Below are 17,644 nucleotides of genomic sequence, written 5' to 3'. Positions count from 1 at the left end.
TCACAGTTTATGAATAAGGGTTAGGCAATTTAGGACTGAGATGAGGAAAAACGTTTTCACCCAGAGAGTTGTGAATTTGTGGAATTCTCTGCCACAGGCGGCAGTGGAGGCCAATTCACTGGATGTATTCAAGAGAGAGTTAGATATAGCTCTTAGGGCTAATTGATACAAGGGATATGGGGAGAAAACAGGAACGGGGTACTGATTTAGGATGATCAGCCATAATCATATTGAACGCGGTGCTGGCTCGAATGGTTGAATGGCCTACTGCTGCACCTGTTTTCTACATTTCTATGTTTCTATCTCACTCACAATCTGACAGTCTTTGTTCTCTTCCATTGTTCCAACAAAGCTCAATGGAACAGTATCTCAACTTCCAACTGGACACATTAGAACCAGGTGCGTCCAATGGAAGATATTTGACCGTAAAATCAGCTTTGTTTCCTTGGCTAAGAAAGAACTGCAGATGCTGGAAAAATGGAAGGTAGACAAAAATGCTAGAGAAACTCAGCGTTTGAGGCAACATCTATGGAGAGAAGGAATTGGCGACGTTTCTGGTCAAGACTCTTCTTCAGACTGATGTCACGGGGGGGGCGGGAAAAAGAAAGGAAGTGGGCGGAGACAGTAGGACGTATGGGAGAAATGGGAAGGGGGAGGGGGAGGAAGGAGAAAGCAAGGGTTATCTAGATATCTAGCAAGGACTATCTAGACCCCACATCTAATGTTTCCTTCTTTACAGCTGATTCTCAGACTCTTGTATTTCAGGTCTCCGGAAGCTGCAGTATTTCAGCCCCAGCATTGTTCTCATCCCTCTCTCCTCAGCTCTCATCCATTTCTATTGAGCTACATCTCATCCAGACAGATAATACATCTCATCCAGACAAACAAATTAGTATTCATCGCTCTGTGCTCTCTGGCACCATCACCACCCACATCATTCAGGCACTCCGTTTCTCCATTCTCTTCCAAACATTCTCATTATTCACTCCATCCTGCTCTTTCTATGCAAAATTAAAACATATTTTATTTATTTCTATCTTTTCCTAGATTTGATGAAAATCACCAACTTTGATTCCTTCTCAACAAATGCTGATTTATTTGCTAAATATTTCCAGCAATTTTCATTGTTTATTTCAGATTTCCAATATCTTCAAAACTTTTGATAACATTTCAATTAGGTAAGATGAAAATGTCATTATATTTTTATTAGTCATACATTATGGAAATAGGCCCTTCGCCCCAACTTTCACATGACGACCAAGATGTCCCATCTACACTCGCCCCACCTGCCTGCATTTAGCCTATTTCCTTTCATCACTTTCCTAGCCATGTACCTGCCCAAATGTCTTTTAAATGTTATGATAGTATCTGCTTCAACTACCTCCTCCAATAGCTCATTCTATACACCCACCACCCTTTGTGTGAAATTGTGCCCCTCAGGTTCCTATTAAATGTTTTCCTTCTCACCTTAAACCTATCTCCTCTGGTTCATGATTCCCTTACTCTGGATAAAAGCTTTTGCACATCTACCCTATCTGCTCCTCTCATGATATATAAGATCACCCCTCATCCTCGTGCACTCCAAGGAATACATTCCTGGCCGGCTCAACCTCTCTCTATGCCTCAAGCTCTCAATTCTTGGCAACATATATATATATTTTTTTTAATTTTATTTTTTTAATTAGAAGTACAGTAAATTACAGTAATACACATCACATATATCTTATTACATTTGTTGTACCACTTCGTTTTTCTAGCTTTAAAAAAGGTAGAAATAAAAGAAGTAAGGAAAGTGAGCAAGGTCGTGAAGGTGCAGGAAAGTGTTGGGAAAAGAAAGCCCCTTAGGGAAGAAATTAGAGAAGGAAGTAAAGAAAGGAAATAGACCCTAGAAAGAAAAGAAACAAAAGGGAGAAACAATCGCTCTATTATAAAACAAAACTCTGCAAAAAAGGGTATACCAACCGTGTTTTTTTTTTTACCTCCCGTTACCAGATCCTGGTACAATTTATTTTTAAAATTACTATTGCACCTTATGCTTGTAATAGTTCCATAAATGCAGACCACGTCTTTTGGAAGTGGTCTGCTTCGCCTGCTCGGAGGAGTCACATCTCTTCCAGATGTAATGTTTTGAACATGTTTGAATTCCACATTTTTATTGTTGGTACTGGAGCATTTTTCCAAAATTTGAGTATAAGCTTTTTTCGCATTATTAGCCCGTAATTAAGTAAGTTCTTTTGAAACACGTTTAGTTCGGGGTTACTTTCCGATATTCCAAAAATTATCCATTCTGCTTTTGGTACAAGTTTTATTTTAATTAATTTTGTGAAGATTTCAAATATTTTGTTCCAGAATTTTGGGATTTTTATACAAAAAAACAAAAGAGTGCGCTATGGTAGCTTCTTGTGACTGACATTTATCACAAATGGGTGAGACATTGGGGAAAAGTTCATTTATTTTAGTTTTTGAATAATATAGTCTATGTAATGTTTTGAATTGAATTAGAGTTTGTCGTACGTTGAGAAGCATTTATGCACATATAGTAAGTGTTTTTCCCTGCTCTCTTTTGAAATTTTTATAGCCAGTTCTTGTTCCCAGTCTCTTCTAATTCCCTCGGTTGTAGGTATTTCTATATTTAAATTAATGTTGTATAAGTATGATATTGGATTTGCTGATTCAGCATTTGTCTTCATGGCTTCATCCAATAGGTATGGGGGCATGTTATGGTAGTCTTTTGTGTATTTTTTCAGCTAGTCACGGATTTGAAGATATTTTAAAATATTGATTATTTTTCAAATTATGTTTCAGCCCTTGCGTAATTGTTCAAATAATAGTTGCATGTTTTTCCTAATTCATACAAGTCTCCCCCGTTTTGATTCCCATTCTTTCCCATTGTGTAAATGATTTATCTATAATTGAAGTCTTTAAACGACGGATTATTGACTATTGGCATTTTTCCGATAAATTTCTTAATTTTAGATTCTGTTTTATTTTGTTTCCAAGTTCTAATTGTGCTATGTACCATTGGATTTTTATTGTAATTTTTGTTATTCAGATTCATTGGTGAGAGGAGTCGCTCCTGTATTACACGGAGAGCAACCCTCTCTCAAATTACAATTCATTACTATGGGGTTAGAGCCACTGATCGAAAGTGATTATGGCATATTTTTAATATTTACGGCCCAATTATAATACATAACTTTATTTACATTTATTTTTTAATTTTATTTTTATTGCAGTGACATGTTAATCACATTCTGTACATAAAATATATCTTATTACATTATGTTGTACCACTTCATTTTTTGAGCTTTAAAAGAGAAAGAAATAAAATAAGTAAGAAAAGTAAGCAAGAATCGTGAAGGTGCAGGAAAGTGTTGGGAGAAAACAACCCCTTAGGGAAGGAATTAGAGAAGGAAGCAAAGAAAATAATTAAGACCCTAGAAAGAAAAGAAAAAAAAAAAAAAAAAAAAGGGAAAATCAATCGCTCTATTATAACACAAAACTCCGCAAAAAAGGATATACCAACCGTTTTTTTTTTTATACCCCCCATTACCAGGTCCTGGTAGCCTTTTATTTTTTCAATTACTATTGCACCTTAGCTTGTAATAGTTCCACAAATGCAGACCACGTCTTTTGGAAGTGATCTGCTTTGCCTGCTAGGAGGAGTCTCATCTCTTCCAAGTGTAATGTTTCGAACATGTTTGAAATCCACATTTTTGTTGTTGGTATTGGAGCATTTTTCCAAAATTTAAGTATAAGCTTTTTTCCGATTATTAGCCCATAATTAAGTAAATTCTTTTGAAACATATTTTATTTCGGGTTACCTTTGATATATTCCAAAAAAGATCCATTCTGCTCTTGGTAGAAGTTTTGTTTTAAATAATTTTGTAAAGATTTTAAATATTTCGTTCCAGAATTTTTGAATTTTTATACAGAAAACAAAAGAGTGCGCTATGTTAGCTTCTTGTACTGACATTTATCACAAATGGGTGTGACATTGGGGAAGAGTTTATTTATTTTAGTTTTTGAATAATATAGTCTGTGTAATGTTTTATATTGGATTAGAGTATGTCGTACGTTGATCGAGCATTTATGCACATATATTAAGTGTTTATCCCAGCTCTCTTTTGAAATTTTTATAGCTAAGTTCTAGTTAAAATAATGTTGTATAAGTATGATATTAGATTTGCTGATTCAGCCTTTATCTTCATGGCTTCATCTAATAAGTCTGGGGGCATATTATAATAATCTTTTGTATATTTTTTCAGATAATCACAGATTTGAAGATATTTAAAATATTGATTATTTTTCAAGTTATATTTCAGTTGTAATTGTTGAAATGGTAATAATTTCCCTAATTCATACAGGTCTCCGAGCGTTTTGATTCCCGTTCTTTCCCATTGTGTAAATGATTTATCTATAATTGAGGGTTACATAGTACATAAAGTTAGGGAGCGCTAGACCACCCATCTCTTTTGGTTTACTAAGGTGTGCTCTTTGTATTCTGTGGGATTTATAAACCCATATTAAATTTGTAATGTCTGAGTTTTTTGAAAAACGTTTTTGGAACATATATAGGTATTAATTGAAATAAATATAGGATTTGTGGTAAAAAGATCATTTTTATCACATTTATTCGACCTATTAAAGACATTGGGAGCATTTTCCAGAATTTGATTAGATTATTTAGTTTCTTAAGGGACTATAATTGGCATTAAACATAGCCTGATAGTTTCTAGTAATTTCAATTCCTAAATATTTGATTTTTTCTGTAGCTATTTTAAAGGGGAATTTCAAGAGATGTGTTGAGTCTTTCGGTTTTATCGACATAATTTCACTTTTGTTCCAGTTTATTCTGTATCCTGAGAAAGATCCAAAGTCCTCAATTAGATTTAATATGTTTGCTATACTGATTTGGGGTTTTGTGATATACAGTAGTACATCGTCTGCGTATAAAAATATTTTGTTATTTGAATATTTTGTATTATAACCGTAAATATCAGGGTGTGTTCTTATTTGTTTCAGCTAAAGGTTCAATTACCAGAGCAAATAACAGCGGTGATAATGAACATCCTTGTCTATTGCCCCTTGATAATTGGAATTTCGTAGATAGTATATTATTAGTTAATATTCTAGCCGTGGGTTTGTTATATAATAATTTTATCCATGCGATGAAGTTCTCTCCCATTTGAATTTTTTGCAATACTTTAATCATATAATCCCATTCTACTTGATCAAACGCTTTTTCTGCGTCCAATGAAATGATAGATTACTCTTGTTCTTGAGATTTGTGAGAGTGCATTGTGTTAAGCAGATGTCTCAGGTTATTAAATGAATGTCTCTTAGGTATAAATCCCATTTGATCATTTATTAATTTACTAACATATTGACTTAGTCTTCTAGCTAGTGTTTTCGCTAATATTTTTTGATCCGTATTTAACAAAGCAATAGCTCTATATGAGCCTGGTTCTTCTATATCTTTATCTTTTTTAAGTATTAATGTGATCGTTGATTCTGCTAGTGTTTCAGGTAAGATTTGTTCTTTAAAAGCGTATGTATACATTTTCTGTAGTGTAACTATGTTGTCAAAACATTTATAAAATTCATTACTGAATCCGTCTGGTCCTGGTGTTTTCCCATTCTTAAGTGTGTTCATTGTGTCTTCTATTTCCTTAGATGTAATTTGTGCTCCCAGTTCCTCTTGTTCCTTCAGTTCTAGTTTTGGAAGGTTACAATTGTCCAGAAATTCTGAAACGTTATTATTGTCTATTAGCGTTTTCGATGTGTATAAATTCTTGTAAAAGTGAGCAAATCTTTTATTGATATCATTAGGTAGTGTTAATAATTCCCCTCTATCTGATTTAATCTTTTAAATTGCATGATCTTTTTCTCGTATTTTCAGTTGGCGTGCCAAAGGTTTATGGGGTTTATCCCCAAATTCGAAATGTTCTTGTTTTGTAATTTGGAATAGTCTTATAACTTTCTCTGACAATAATTTATTTAGCTTAAATTTCAGTATTAACATTTTATTATGTTTATCCATAGTTGGATCTTTAGCATTATCTATATCTAGTTGTCTGATTTGTTCTTCTAATTGGCTTTGTTCATTCTTATTCTTTTTGTTTTGAAAAGCTTGATACGAGATAATGACTCCTCTAATAAATGCTTTGAAGGATTCCCATAGTAAAGTGGACGATATACCTGGTGTATCGTTTGTCTCAAAAAATAGGTCCATCTGTTTTTTTAGATATATACTCCCTTGTGGGTCTTTCAGAATTTGCAGAACGATTTGTTCGTAGACATTCCTCTAATTTTAAAACGAAAGTTAGCTGGGAGTGATCTGAAATCGTATTGGTGTGATATTTAGGGTACATAGTATAAGGGATTAGTTTTGTATCCACTAGGAAGTAGTCTATACGTGAGTATGTTTTGTGTACCATTGAATAAAACGAGTATTCCCTTCCAGTCGGATTTGCGATCCTCCAGACGTCTGCTATATTTGATTTTTTTAATATATGTATTTAAGAGTTCACTAGTTTTAGATTTCATACTACCTCTTTGTTTTTGCATCGTTTTATCTCAGTACGGATCTAAAACACAGTTGAAGTCTCCTCCAATTATAACATTTTGGTAGTTAAATTCTGCGATTTTATTCAGGATTTTATTAAAAAATTGAGGATTATCAAAATTGGGCGCATATATATTTACCAAAGTGATTGGCGTAGAATGGATCTCTCCTGTAACTATAAGATATCTCTCTTCCTTATCTGATATAATGTTCTTTGATTTGAATGGCATTCCTTTGCGAATAATAATTGTGGTGCCTCTGGATTTCGAAGTATATGAGGAGTGAAATGTTTGACCTATCCAATTCACCCTCAATCTCATCTGATTTTGATGTTTAAGATGCGTTTCTTGTAGAAAAGTAATGTCCGTGTTATATGATTTCAACTGAGCTAGTATTTTGCCCCTTTTAATTGGTTCATTAATACCCCTTATATTCCAGTTACAGAGTGTGATTCCTCCCATTTTCTTTTGTTTATCATCTTGCATTTTCTCTGATTTTAATACCCTTATTTATTACGGTGCATCCATACCTCAGGACTCTGGATATTTGGGGGGCGTTTATATTACTAACTTCCTTGGTAGATCCCTTTTGCGATTGTCCTTGAAAAAAAAACCACATAGTTGTGACATATTGTGATAAAAAAAAAATTGAACAAGTAAAATTACAGTGTCTGGAGCATTCGACACTGTAGTGAGTGTCCCACCCGACTGTGGGATTCGACATCTATTCGACGTCCGAAGTTGATGTTGTACAATTAGCTCCACTCCCTTAATTACTCTAAACCTAGGAGGGCGGTACCATTTCAAAATCAGTTATATTTCACCCAATTAATATATATATATATATTTCATTCAGACTTATCAGATCTTGTGTTCAGCTACTGTGAAATTTATATATCTAACACTTTCATCTACTAATTATTTATAATTAGTTATACCTTTGATAATAGTAAGCTGTTAGTTGAAAGGGTTAACCAGAATCAGGCTCCTGGAATTATGCCAGGTGCCTGAGTCTCCTCCCTTCCCCACACGAACTACATAGCACTTAAACTTTCAGTATTATCTACTTTAATTCTAAAATTTGTTATTTATTATTTCTTTATCCCTGCTTAATTGTCTCGCTCTATATACGAGCTAGTCAGTCTTTTTAACACTTTATTACATTTTGCCCATTATATTGCTCAGGTTAGTTTCCATTTATATTTCTATATTAGTATTGTTAATTATTGTTAATTCTCTATATTTTGTAAAGCTATTTTAAGATCTTAAACCACCATTTGTCCTTGTGATGTTTCCCACATTCGGCTCTGCTGTTTGTCTCTGCGTTGCTTATCAGTCTTTCCTTCATTTTGAACAAAGAATGTCCTTGAGTTGAATTCCAAAGCGTCCAAAGGAGATAAGGTGTCTATACCAGCGCACGTGGAAATGCTCTTCCATTTTAAACTTTTAGAGAATGGTGTTTCTTCCCTTATCTTCAGGTATTCTCTGTGAAGTCATAAAAGGAAAGAATTTGTCCATATCGTCCCACTGCCTTGATTAATCTTCTGTTTCTGCCACAATCTCTTGGGCATATTTATAAGATGCGTCCGATATTAGTGAAAGTTTTCTCTTTTCCCTTGAAAGTAATGCGCATCCTGGACGGATAAAAAAACCGCCACATCTGACATCTTTAACTCCATGGAGAATCTGTCTTGTCTGTGAGAACGTTCTTCTCTTTTGCACGATCTTATATGGATAATCCCGGAGGTGTTTGATAGAGTCGTTTCCAAACGTCATCTTCACTCCGTATTTGATTTTTTTCATCAGCTCTTCAAGTGCTGAAATGTCCCGAAGTTTGACTATAATCTGTCGTGGGTGGGCTGGATCTGCTTGTGATCTTGGCTTAAATCTGGGTATTCGATGTGCCACTTCAATTTCCGGTTCCACAGGTAAATTGAGTACATGTTTGATTAAGATGGCAGTGAACTCACGGGCATTGTTTCCCTCTGCCCCCTCTGTTACTCCCAGTATTCGGACATTTTGGCGTCTTGAGCGAGCTTCGAGATCAAGACATTTATCTGAGACTTTCGCCAGTTGACTCTTGAGGCTGTCTAGTTCTAGCTTCATTCCCTGCATATCTTCAGCCATTTGTTCAACAACTGTTTCCATGTCTTTCATTGCAGTTACTTGTGAAGAAACAATTACATGCACAGCCTCAAACTTCCTCATAGACTCTTCTTCCCCTTTATTAATTCTCCCCGTTAGCTCTTCATGCACATCCTCAATTCGTTTTTGTATAATGCCAATGCAGTCAATAACTTTTTGATTACCAGCATTGATGTTCGACATATTTTCCATCAATTTAACATAATATTTTCCATTATTTTTGAGTTTCCAGCCTCAATATCCTTTCTCAGTTATCTTACCGAGTTCTTTATCTCCTCCATTTCATTTTTCTCCGTAGTAGCCATTTCAGTTTTGGATCTTGTAGCCATTCCAAAATCCACTTCAGAGGTCTGTTCTTCAGTTTTCTGGGTTTTCAGCAGTTGTTTTGAGATTGTTCTCTGAGGGCTCTGATCTGAAGACGTTTTTTTCATTTAAAAGCCTTTATCCTCCGTTTAAATCACAGCGCTTACTGATGACGTCATCAGCGCGACGTCCCGGGGCTCCGGTAAGTTTTTTGAATTGGTCCCGACCTCCAGACCCGATTTTAACGCGAAAAATCGCGATTTTACAGCAGCGGAGCTAAAAGTTGCGACTGCTAGTCCAGCATGGCGCCACCGGAAGCCGGCAACATATTTTAAATGTCTTTTTTTCCCTTCTGCTTTTAGAGACTGTAATTTTTGTAAGACTTTTGCTTTGTTTTTGAGTGACGCAGTTCTAGCTAAATCAGAAGCATGCATTTGGCAGCTGTCAAAGTTCTTTCCAATTCCCACAAATTCCCACATTAGGGCTGGGCCTCATCAAGAGCAATTAGGCCAAATGTTTCACCCCAAAGTAGTAATTGTCTAAATTACCTGAGGTAAGGTGAAGTCATTGGAAAATAACGGCAAGGGTAAAATGGTCTCAATCGAGCACTGATTTTGGCCCGATAATTTAAGGACACTCGTACAGTATGTTAATGTTGAGACGGTGGACTCTGTGGGCCAAAACGCCTGTTTCTATGCTGTATCTTTTAATCAGTCAATCAATATGTGGAATGTTTCGTATGGGAAGGAACTGCAGATACTGGTTTACACCAAAGATAGACACAAAATGCTGGAGTAACTCAACGAGACAGGCAGCATCTCTGGATAGAAGGGATGGGTGACGTTTCGGGTCGAGACCCTTCTTAAGACTCCTTCTTATGCTGCTGAGATTTTCTAACGTGGAAACTTGTACAAAATGCCATAAACCACTTATTTTTGTACACATTTCACTGGGCACATAAAGAAGGGCAACATTTTAAATTGGAAACATCTACTGCATTGGGAGAATCGTGATAACCAAATTTTATTTAATTTTGTAGTAATGTTCATGAAGTTCATTAACTTCATTACTTAAATGTGACATGCTATTGTGGAAAACATATCACATCTATCCGCAGATTGTTTGTTCTATTTGTAGGAGGGTTTATATATTCTACATTGCAGTACGTAGCTTAATCAAAATATCTGGGTTGATATTAGCCATGGGAAAAGTAACGTTTTTAACTGAAAACATCGCAAAATCAGCTTAAAAACTTGCTTCCCTACAGTACAAATTGGTTCTGTAAATATTAATAGTATTAAGCATAATTGCGTTGGAAATTGCTGCTGGAAATAAAAACATTCTCACCAACAAGTAGATTTTAAGCTCTTACAGTATAAACAGCTACCTTAATATGCTCCGTCATGAATTATTCAAATAACGGATCAAACGTGAGCATATGAGGTTCTAACAAACCTCTCATACGAAAATACTTAATTCTATTTGATCCAGGATGTCTATTATTCATTTGAATTTACGAATTTTATGAAAGTTTTAAACTAATGTCAGGAAATTCTTCCTGTTAGTTTTAAACTAATTAGATTTAAACTAACGTCAGGAAAGATTATGGGTCTGAGATTCCACTTCAGATGAACTGGCTGTTATTTATTTACCTGGGCAAAAGCTGAAGGTTCACAAGCACAGGCTGTACGGCACTGTTCGAAACATAAAAAATAGCTACAGGAGTAGGCCATTCGGCCCTTCGAGCCAGCATCGCCATTCAATATGATCATGGCTGATCATCCAAAATCAGTACCCCGTTCCGGCTTTATCCCCATATCCCTTGATTCCCTTAGCCCTAGGAGCTAAATCTAACTCTAACTCTCTCTTGAAAGGTTTCACAGTGGCCCCAGAAGTGAAATCTTCTGCAGAATTTTAGGCACTTTGAGTCCACTTTGTCTGCAAATTAGTAACTTTTGGGGAGAAATGGCTGCATACAGGGTGCAGAATCTAGTTCACAACATTGTAGTGCACCAGTTCCATAGACAAAGGTCAATGTCCCCAATAGAGATGGAGGTGAATCGGACAGTACCATAGATAGGGAAGGACTGTACAGAAGCCTGAACAAACGGGAAAAACGCTGTTCTAAACTAATTTTATTCTATCCTGAGTTTCGCAGGATCACACCATTATTATTCAGCTGATCCCGAGGTGCTATGCTAAATATCTATGTTGATGACCTCTGCTGACCTTTGTAGATGTCAAGCTGGTAGTAATGTACCTCTTAGCATCCAGGCAGTGACAGGGAGAGGTGGATATTGAGGAGAAGTATGGTAGGTTTTATGCTTATTGCCCTGGAAATTGTTCTGACAAGCACTGCCATTGGGCACTTCTGATACAACTGAGTTTTCAAAGCACAGATGTCATTGAGGCAGAAGACAGACACAACATGCTGGAGTAACTCAGTGGCTCAGGCAGCATTTCGGGTTGAGACCCTTCTACCAACAGAGAGTCAGGGGGAAGGGAAATGAGAGATATGGATGGTACTTAAGACAGATGAATGGAAGATATGCAGCGAGTGCAATTTTAAAATATTCTCCTTGCCCAGGGAACCCAAACCAGGCCTGTATGATAATTTGTCACATTTCTTTTTACCACTTTATAGCGTTATGACATTTAAAAGACATTTGGACAGATATATGGATCGGAAGGATTTAGAGGGCTATGGGGCGAGAGAAAAATAAAATTGGAGGGCAATCAGTGTTTACACTTTAAAGGAATTTACCAAAAATTCGGGAAATTCTGGTTCCGGCCCACCGGATGATTTGGGAAAAAGAATTTGCGACCATCCATGCCTGCACAGTTGGGGGATGCTGGTGACGCAGTAGCGATGCAAAATGACGACACAGTCTCTCTGTGCTTGCGCAGTGAGCAGGATCAGATCGCCACCATTTTCACTGCATCGCCTCGATGCGCCGGGCCTAGTTTGGGGGAGTGTGGACCATGGGGGGTTGCGGTGTTTGCCCGCCCAGTCCATTGCCTCCATCCACGGTATCGGAGCCTCGCCGGCGAGACCGTTCTCCCGTCACTAGGCGGGATGCGGGAGCTACTGACTCTGAACACACTCCTGGCAGCGGCCGTGACCCTGGCCATTGGCCCACGCCACCCCCCCCGCTGCCCCCCCGCCCGGCCCCTCACCTCCCCCCCCCCTCCCCCCCGCTGGCTCCTCGCCTCTCCCTCCACAAGGAGTCACCACACGTCACTACATGCGTCACCACGCATCACGCCCCGTCACGACCCGACCACAACGCGACAACATCTTTTCACGCGGTGCCGAAAATGTCGCCCAAGTGGGACAGGCCATTCATGCTGTAAAACCTGAGGCCAAGGCTTTCAAAGGCGGCGTTGGCGGCAAACTTCTCCCTGGCAAGGTTCACGATCACCTCGGGCTCGAGTCCACAGTGCTCGAAGAAACTGTCCAAGCCCAAGCAGGCTTGGGAGAAGTGGCAGCTGAGGTCAGAGTGCGAGCGCCGTAATCCGCCTTCATCAACCCGCCGCTTGAGCAGCTCCTTGGGGCGACCTGTTGCTGCTTCTCGTGGCACTGCTGGTGTAGTTACTTGTGAACCCTGGGGTGTTGCTGGCGAGGCTGCTGTTTCTCCCTGGGGTGCTGCTGGTGTAGTTACTTGTGCTCCCTGGGGTGCTGCAGCCTCTGTACCCTCTGCTAGTTACCAAATGGAACTCACTGTGGAATGATCAGAGACCGTGAGGCCTGGCATCTTCGATGTTCTGACTTGCCGGCTCTGACACGCTGGCTGTTCCCCTGCTGCTTTTCGGCCAAGGGGAATCCGATGTTTGGCTTGAGGCAGCGTGACAGAGCCGGGCCGGGCACCTGCGATAGGGAAAATTATTGCCGTTTTTCGAGCAGAGCCGGGCGTCAGCAGCCGTTATGGTCGCTGGCCAGCAGAGGTGACAAAATGAGTGCGTGGGGGTGGGGGAGTGTTTGGAGGATTTTATTAAAAAACGTGTACATAAAAATGTCCAAATGTTTTGAGGAGTGCATGAGTGAATGTAAAAGTGAATTAGCTAGCGAAATGGAAAACAATGACAGACAGACAGACAGACAGACAGACAGAGTTTTAATAGTATATAGACCAAGTGCAGACCCCGAGGAGGAGAGGTGGGAGAGGAGAGGGGGGGAGAGGAGGGGTGAGGTGGGGATGGGGGGGGGGGGAGGGGGGGGCAGGAGGAGAGGAAAGGGGGGAGATAGAGAGGGGGGAGAGGAGGAGGGGGGGAGGGAGAGGAGAGGGGGGAGAGGAAGGGGGGGGGGAGAGGAGGGGGGGAGAGGGAGTGGGGAGAGGGGGAGAGAGGAGGGGGGGGGGAGAGGAAATGGGGGAGGAGGGGGGGGGGAGAGGAGGGGGAGGGGGAGAGGAGGGGGGGACTAGACCAAGGGAGAGGGGGGGGGAGAGGAGGGGGGGAGAGAGGAGGGGGGGAGAGGAGAGGGGAGGGAGAGGAGGGGGGGAGGGGGGGAGGGGAGGAGGGGGAGAGGAGGGGGAGAGGTGGGGGGAGGAAAGGGGGGAGAGGAGGGAGAGAGAAAGGGGGGAGAGGAGAGGGGGGGGGAGGGAGAGAGGGAAAGGGGGGAGAGGAGAGGAAGGGGGGAGAGGAGAGGGAAAGGGGGGAGAGGAGAGGAAAGGGGGATAGGAGAGGAAAGGGGGAGAGGAGAGGAAAGGGGGATAGGGAGAGGAGGGGGGAGGAGAGGAGGGGGGGAGGAGGGGGGGGAGGAGGGAGAGGGGGGGGGGGGAGAGGGGAGGGGGGGAGAGGAGGGGAGAGGAGAGGAGAGGGGGGGGGGGGGAGGGGGGGGAGGAGGGAGAGGGGGAGAGGAGAGGGGGGGAGAGGAGAGGGGGGAGAGGAGAGGGGGGAGAGGAGGGGGGGGGGGAGAGGAGAGGGGGGAGAGGAGTGGGGGGGGAGAGGGGAGTGGGAGGAGAGGAGAGGGGGGAGAGGGAGGGGGAGGGAGGAGGAGGGAGGGGGAGGGGGGGGGGGAGGAGGGGGGGAGGGAGGGGGGGGGGGAGAGGGGGGGGGGTGAGGGAGGGGGGGGGAGGGGGGGGGGGGGGGGGGAAGGAGGGGGAAGGAGAGGCGAGGAGGGGGGGGGAGGAGAGGGAGAAGGTGAGGGGGGGGGGGGGGGAGAGGAAAGGGGGAGAACCTAAAAAACATTTTAGAACCAAAAAAGACACATTCTACAAGCATTGTAGAACCAAAAGAGACACTTTTTGCAAGCATTTTCGAACCAATAAACACTTTTTGCAAACATTTTAGAACCAATAGACACATTCTACAAGCGTTTTAGAACAGTTACATTTGAATGGAAATGTGTTCAGTGTTATTCACAGCTCAGAGAAACGTGATCCTCTGCCTTCCTCCAGCCTGCAGACACTGATTGAGGCACACCACTTCCTGGTTTTATAGTCCCTCCCCCCTGCCGCCAGCAGGGGCAGCAGAGAGAATGGGGAATTTTGTAAAATCATTAATATCTCTGTCAATTTTCATCGACGGGAAAAATCCTCGGCACACATATGGCGGAGGGGGGCTCTGAGCAAGGTGGCCAAAAATGACGGCCATAGGTTGTGGCGGTCTCTCGGAAATCACAGCACAGATGGCCAAAACCGGTCAAGAACAGACTTTTAGTAATATAGATAGATATGTTATGGAATCAAAATGAAGAATTATAAATTCACATTTCATAAATGGTTTCACAATTCAATAGTATTGATATTCAGTATTCCATACTGAAATTTGAGAATACATGTGGAAAGCGGCTGTGGAAAGCATCTTGTCCGGAAATATTACAATCTGGTTTGGGAATTGCTCCTCCCAGGACAAGAAGGCTCTGCAGAGAATAGTGCGTTCGGCCGAACGCACTTTGGGAACTTCACTCGCCCCTCTGCAGGAACTATACATCAGGAAGTGCAACTCCAGAGCCAATAAGATCATGGGAGACCCCTTCCACCCCTGCAACGGACTGTTCCAGCTGCTACGGTCAGGCTAACAGCTCTGTTGCCAAGCTGTGAGAACGACGAGGTTGAGAAGGAGTTTCTTCCTAGAGGCCATTAGGACTGTAGACTCCTATCTCACCAGGGACTAACTTTACTGTACCACTCTACTGCTTTTTTAAAAATTGCTGTTTTATTTTCCGTTTTCCTTCCGCCCACAATATTTAATATGTAAAAGAATATGCGATTCTGTTCCATTCTGTTTGTAGTTTGTTTGGTTGTTTGTTGTTTGTCTTTTTGCACAAAGTCCACAAGCATTGCCACTTTTCATTTCACTGCACCTCTCGTATGTGTATGTGACGAATAAACTTGACGACTTGACATGAGGTTGCATGCAAAATACTGATTTTCAAAAATCCAGTTTCTGCGTAGTACGTTCTATTGCATTTATGTGAGAAATACCTATTTCCCCAACAAAGTACTGATTTTCAGCCATCAAAATATGGAAATGCTTGGTGAAACCTGGCAGCTCTGCAATTATTCACAATCACATTATGTTTCAGAATTCAAAATGTGATTTGTGATCTTGTTTATCAGTCATCATGGAACTAGAATTTGCTATAATAGTATAACAGTAAAATAGGTTAGTTTGAAAGCGATCATAGTAATGTTAATACACCATTTAGTTTGACTTCAATTTTCATGATGGAAATTGAAGTTGAACTAAATGTCGTATTCACATCACTATTCCATGTAGAAATTGATGTGATGTGAAGTTGTCAGGTCAGGAGGACCATTAAAAGTGCACTGCACACACTAACACAGTCTAACAGTAATAAGCAATCAAACCAACACACAAAACATTTTCTAAATAAAGGTTTTCTTTACTGGAAAACTTACAGTATATTATTTGCAGTTTTTGCATGCTCCTTTATAACATTTGACATAACATTTTACAACAGTATAACTTGATTATTTAAACAAGGACAACAATTCTTGATTTAAAGAAATGTATACAACAATGACCCCAATTATCCCATTCCACCCAATCATTACTCTTGACTCAACCAAAATTATTTCTGAAATATTGGTCATGGATTTGGTAGAAAAATGCTCCAAAATAATGCTCAGAATGCACCAGAGAGCATCTAAAATCCCAGAGCTTCATACGGGCCTGTCCTATGCCCTCTGGTTCTTGGCATTTCCACCAGTGGAAATAATTTTTTTCTACCAACTCTGACTAAACCCTTTATGGGTTCAAATATTTCAAATCTGATTTCTTCCCAACCCCTGTTCCAAGAATAGCTTTCCCAGATTCTCCAGTTCATCCAAACACCTAAAGTTACTCATCCCCGGCCTCATTCGAGTGAATCTCCAATGCACCCTCTCTAAGAACTTCACACCTTTTCTGATGTGTGGGCCCAGAATTAATTATAAGGAAATCTTTAAATGCTTGCACAGTGGCATCTGCATGTGATCAAAATGATTATTAAACACTTGCATCTTCTCCATTAAATTTAAGTCATTTGCTGGGGTGGGAATTAGAATACCCTTTCAAACAAGGAGCCTCAAGATAACCTCACCCCGACTTGGTTCACAAATATTCCACAGAAGTCTGTGGATTCCAAGTCAATGGATATTTTTAAGGTGGAGGTGACAGGTTCTTGATTAGTAGAGCCAGGATGTTTAGGCACTAAAAAACTCTGAAATAGGCAGGCTAAGAAGCATAATATAATTACATAAAGGCTAAAAAAAAGGCATTTATTGACAAAAAAGGCATAAAGAGGAATGTATTTCCACCACCAAAATATAGTTAAAATTATAATATAAATGTATACTACATTAAATGACCAAGTTGCTAGCATTTTTACGAGCATTTCTTTTCATATTATCTGGTGTTAAACTATTCCGTCTGTCAGACAGAATATGCTTCAGTTGTGAAAAACTTCTTTCTGCCTCAGCTGAGGTCACTGGTTGCATACACAAAACAAGGTACAGACTCTCTCTTCATGTCAATATCTTGGCATTACACCTACCTTTGAGAACTTTAGCTATGTCTTGTATTTCTTCAAGATCTTTGTTAGCTAAAATTACTCTCTCGCATTTTCCTTGTATGTCTTTACCTACATCACCAGGAACTTTACGAATATTGTCAGTTACTTTGTTTAAAACTTGCAAGTTATTCACAAATATTTTGCCATGTTTATCAAGGGAAGTGATAGCTTGTGAGAAGTTTGCAAAAATGGAAGCAATAAACACAAGATTGCGGTGGAGGGACTTTTTCTGCATGATTTCACTGACGATCATGACTGGAGTAGATTCTTCTTCTTCAAAACAGTTGATGATTTATTTTATCTTTCCAAAATTTGCTGCATAGTAGAGTACAGCAAAGAGCCATGTACCCCTCCTAATCAAGGGCTGAGGAGGTAGCAGAATCTCGGGTGCCATTTCCTTGAACAACTGCACACATGACAGTGCTTTGAGGAAGATTTTCTTGACATTGGAATCTAGGCGATCAACATTTGGAAACAAGCTACATACGTGCTTGGCAATTCTATGAAGTCCTTGAGATAAGCTTGTCAAATGCAACATTTTGGGGAATAAAACTTTAAGAGCACGAACAGCTTTTTCATGTACGCAGCTGCATCAGTCACAAACAGAAGAAC

This window comes from Leucoraja erinacea, chromosome 4, assembly GCF_028641065.1.
Source record: "Leucoraja erinacea ecotype New England chromosome 4, Leri_hhj_1, whole genome shotgun sequence".
In the NCBI taxonomy this organism is placed as follows: domain Eukaryota; kingdom Metazoa; phylum Chordata; class Chondrichthyes; order Rajiformes; family Rajidae; genus Leucoraja; species Leucoraja erinaceus.
This window is presented reverse-complemented; position numbering follows the sequence as displayed.